Genomic DNA, 5,193 nt, shown 5'->3' on the forward strand with positions numbered 1-5,193 from the left:
GGGGGGGGGGGGGGGGTGGAGAAAAATCGCGCAAAAAAAATTATTCTCTAATATTTCGAAAAAATACTCATTTTCTTTTTTCTTTCAAAGTTGGCTTTTTCTTCAGTGGGGGGGGGCTTTGCAAAGAGGGGGACGGGGGTTGTGAATTGACAATTCACAACCAAAAAAATTGAGTAGGTGAGTTTTTCAAAAAGATCTCCGAAACTAAGGGAGATAGTGAATTTTTACGAAAATTGAGGGGGGCGGTGGCGGTGTTGTACATCGAAAATTCAATACAGCTTGCCTCACCCCCCTAATTTTTCAAGAAAAATTCACTATCTATCTTAGTTTCGGAGATATTTTTGAAAAATTCACCAATTCAATTGTTTGGGTTGTGAATTGTCAATTCACAATCCCCCTTCCCCCTTTTTGCAAAATCCCCCCTCCTCACATCTGCAATTCCCAATATCTGCCACCCTTCCCGATGTATGGGGCACTTACGCCCTTTAAATGCCTCGGCAGCATTTTGTTAGTTCAATCTGAAAATTTTCTAAAATTAAGAAAAATTCAGCATTGGCTTTAGAAAATATGGGTTCTTAAAAACAATCCCCAAATTCATTAATTTTTATGATCCCACCAAGGATAAAGCTTAAGAACAGGAGTTTCTAAAATCTAGAAACTAGTTTCTAAAGCTAATCCACTTTTTTTCTCTATGTGGAATAATTCAATTGAAATTGACAATTTCCATGGATTTTCCCATGAAAATCCTAAATTTTCAGTGACACAATTTTCTGAAATTTCAGTGAAATTTCATTTGTTTGATATTTCAAGACTAAAATCCGCAAAATTCCGTGAAAATTTTTCATCAGTGTATTGAGAGGGTGAAAAACTCAGTTTTTCGGATTTTCAAACGGAAAAAAAATGATTGCACCCGAAATACTCCGATCAACCAAAAGTTTGTTATCGGAAATTATCTCACGATACTCCCTTTACCCTTTGAACAGTCGACAAACCTCTGGGGATGTCTCTGGAAACGAGAATAAAATATCCCGGATTCCGGAATATAATATACCGGATTCAGGAATATTATTCCGGATTCCGGAATATAATATATAATATTCCGGAATCAGGAATATGTGTATTCCGGAATCCGGAATATTATATACCCGATTCGAGAATTTTTTTTTTCCGTGTCGAGCTTCGAAGATCGACACTATCGTCGATCTCATACCGAAATTGGGTAAAGTCGTACTGGAAAGATTGTAGCCCTCGATTTCTATTCGCCCATCATTGTCATATGGAACCCAAAGACTAGAATCTCGCCAGTACGCCTGTATACCCTGAGTGGAGTCGGCTCGAATTAGGGGAGGGTGTGCCTGTACCGCCCAGCTAAGGGAAAATGCCAGTTTTATATTTTATATTTCAACTTGAGTATAAAAAACGTATTTTTGAGACTTCTTTAACTATTGAACTCGTTATTCTCGAAGTGTAGACACCTAATTCTCCTTAGAATCCACAAAATTGATTGAAAATAAAAGAGAGAGCCTATTGAGCGGTACTACCCGCCATCGGGTAATACCGCTCGGCACGATTCCAATGCCGCTCATAGGGTTTTGCGTGTATCGCTCGCGCCGCAATCTAACCTGTACTCGAGTGCTGTCGAGCAACTACGTGGCCGATCCTATGAGCGGCATTACCGTCTCCGCTCGGCGTTAACAAAATTGTTGATAATTATTGACATGAGTGGAGTTTTGAGTTCGAATTGGTCTCAAATTACGCGTGAAAGTACCACGAATCGAATAACCACAGTTTAATATGAGAATTCAGCGTTTGAAACTATCAAAAACCTTAATTAAAAGTCCACAAATTTTCCACTGTAAAGATCTCAAAACTTCGTTACGTATTTTTCCATATTTAAAGTGGTAAATAAAGTGAAAATTTTCCGACAATCACATCCTATCATCAAATTCTTCATGATCAGGAACAGAAAGAAATTTTTAAGTTCATGGTTGTGGAGAAAATCGGGTGAGCGGTATTACCCGCTGAGCGGTACAGGCACACCCTCCGCTATACTAAATTTTACCAAAGAAGTAACCTCGATTTCAGTGGTGGATAACACTAACATAAGTGGGGATTTGGGTACAGTGGGGGTATACAGTTGAGGTTACTTCTTTGGCAAGAAGCACTTTAACCACATATCGTCGCCCCCAGGAAAAAATTATCTTGGATCTGAGTGGTGGGAGACGTTGAGTCGGAGCTAATTTCGAGAGAGTGGGGGTAGCCAGCCACGACCATTCGTTGTTGGCGAGGACTAACTACGCAACTCCGAAATATAAAAACCCAGTAAAGTTGTGTGGAATCGAGCTTGAATCAAGCTATCACACGGAGAGAAAAGTCGGGGAAAAATTCTAGTGTTCAGCACCAGAAACGAGGCGCAAACTACCAAACTCCCATATTTTAATCGAAATAAGAATTAAAATTCTATATCAGCACGGGAATTTTGCTGTAGATTAATCAATTTATGCAAAGAAGCACGATATAAATTCTAGAGCTGGCTAGAAAATTTCCCGGTGTGTCAATTTTGTGAGGAATTCCATAGAAAATTGTGGGAAAAACTTCATTAATTCTTGGTAACATTAAAAATTTTATTGTGCAGTTGGAGAATTTTTCTAGTCCTAGCACTAGAATTTTTGCCATTCTTCCTATCCTCGTACGTGTACGCGCGACATCGGCAACGTTCGGCTCGCCGAAGTGAGTCGAACAGCTGCACTCGGGAGTCCCGAGTGGAGACTTACAAATGACGTCTTCAACGTCGGGTAACGTTAGCGCGTGTTCTGCAGAATTATGTGATAATCAGGGATTATTGGGCTTATTTTTCTCTGAAAGTGTGATTAACCATATCAAATTTGTGGGAAAAAGAAGTGAAACAACCGGTCATAGAAATTGTTGAAAATTACTGACATTATTCAGTGATGACATTTTAAGATAATGTAATACCCTGTAATCGTGGAACAAATGCAATAAAAAAAAATATAAAAATGATTCGTTGGCTTAAGGCTCATTTTTGTTGAAACTGTAGTACATTAATTTAAATAACGTTGATGTTATTAATAAATAATTAAGGGAAAAGAAACAAAAATTGTGGCCGGGGAAAATTTTTTTGTCTGACGAGTAATTTTTTGTTTGCCGATAAAGAAGATTAAACGACAAATTTTCTAGTGCCGAAGGGGAAATTTTTATGTGTTATGGCACATTGCGCCTCGATTCTAGTGCAGCACTAGCATTTTTCCCGGAATTTCTTCATAAAAATTCTCTGCCTTTTCTCTCCGTGCACTATCAATCTTGTACGAACATCAATGCCTTGTATTCATTCGAACCAATGTTTTTAACATTATCAATATGATAATTCCGGGACCATTCCCGGATAGAAATTCAACCGGGGATTCAGCCCCAACTCGGGTGAGCGCGAGCTCAGCCTCGGCTTGCCGCTTGACCTGAGTTCACGCCGCGACACGCCGCTCCATACCGGCTCACAGTCGAACGCTCATCAGACGGCATAACCCGGCACTTGAGTTTGAGCTGTGGCTGAACGCTTAGAACTCAGCTCCGATTGAGTCGTGTCGTTTCGAGTGGAGGGTGGAATAGAATGATATTTATGCATTTGTAGAATATCGATTTAAAATTTGAATACTTTGGAAAATCCTTGTCTTCTTACTATAAAAAAAAATGGAATTCCACTGAACTTTCTATAAAATTTGAAATTTACTGATTTTTCCATCTGTCATCGAATATAAAACCTGGCACTTTCTCTAAGAATTCCTATTGAATTTCTATTGGAGCTCTATGAGAATTCTATTCAAGTTTTATTACAATTCTATTGAAAAATTATTTTTTTTTGCGTCAATTCCATTGGAAATTATGCAACTTTTCCCCGCATTTTTAATAGATATTTGTTTGTAGAAAAAAACCATTGATTTTTCTAGATAATTTATTCTGTTAGGATTTCTTCCACAGAAACTATTGGGCATGGATTTTCCAAGTTTTGTTCCTGCATTTCATTAAAAGAAAAGAAAAACCGAGCGGGAAAAACTTAGAAATCTTACGCCTAAGAAAATCTATAGGAACATAAAAACCTATTTACTTTCTTGCACCAAATTTTACCTTAAAAAAAGACTTTATGAAGTTGCATAATCTCCTATAGAATCGGCGCAAGAAACGAATAGAATTCTAATAGAACTTCCAGAGAATTCTCATAGAATTCCAATAGAAATTTAATAGAAAGCGCTAGGTTTTTTTGTTGAATTTTTTCATGCGTGTTATTTTGGCATACCTGTATTCAACATTTCCCTAATAAATCGTAGAATATTCTTAGAACTCGTAGGCCTATCGAAAAATGAAGAATATCCTCTCCTGTAGCGTTGATAATTAATAATAAAGGTTCGTTAACGTTTTTCAAGTGATTATTTTTCTTGATTTTGTTTGTTGTATTCGCGAGAAAAAAGAAAGTTTTGACTACGTTTCAGTGAATTGTTCTACCTTGTATTTTCAGATTAATCCCATTCGATTAGTTAATATCACGTTATTTCTGATGAGCTTGTGATTGTTCATCTGAAAAAGCATGCCATCTTCACATTTATTCGATTGTTTTTTCGCTCAAATCACGATGCCATCGGACCTGTCAAATCATTATTGAGGTTAAGTATACTGGGATTGAGTAATTGGAGATGAATCGGAGGTTGAGCAATGGCCATTCAACTAAAACCCGGCGAAGCGTTTCGCGTAATAGTCTAACGCTGGGCTGTGAGCGCGTGACGGAGCTCAACCTCGGGTACATGTGACGCGCATGGAGTTTATCCCAAGCTGGGGAGGAGTGGCGTATTTCTAGCTGGGATACGGGTTCCGAGCCGAGCTCGAGCGGCGTGATTTCTACCCGGGTTCCAACATACAAGAGAAATAACGGTAAAACACATTAGCTATTTTGAGACTGTTCGAAATTTCTTGAGATTCTATTGAAAATTCTATTTGTTCTGTGCGCTATTTTTTTTATCGTTATTTTACATCGCTGCGACCCGGTTAGGGTATATCCCACGTACGAAATGCCAGTGTTGGAGAAACGGGCCAAGCCTGGCACAAGCCTGGGCTTGCCAAGTCTGGGCGCCCAGGCTTGGACCGAGGTTCGGCCATCCCTGGGGACCAGGGCTTGAGTCTCGGGAA

The 5,193-nt window shown here is 38.9% G+C and overlaps 1 protein-coding gene across 1 annotated transcript in view; it reads right to left on the bottom strand.

The window, feature by feature from the left end:
• Positions 1–5,193, bottom strand: part of LOC107038166 (protein gooseberry) — a 27,785-nt gene that overhangs the window by 5,172 nt on the left and 17,420 nt on the right. The gene's annotated exons all lie outside the window — the stretch shown is intronic.

The sequence above is a fragment of the Diachasma alloeum genome, unplaced genomic scaffold (genome assembly GCF_001412515.2).
Source record: "Diachasma alloeum isolate Michigan unplaced genomic scaffold, Dall2.0 Dall_scaffold_00278, whole genome shotgun sequence".
Taxonomy (NCBI): Eukaryota; Metazoa; Arthropoda; class Insecta; order Hymenoptera; family Braconidae; genus Diachasma; species Diachasma alloeum.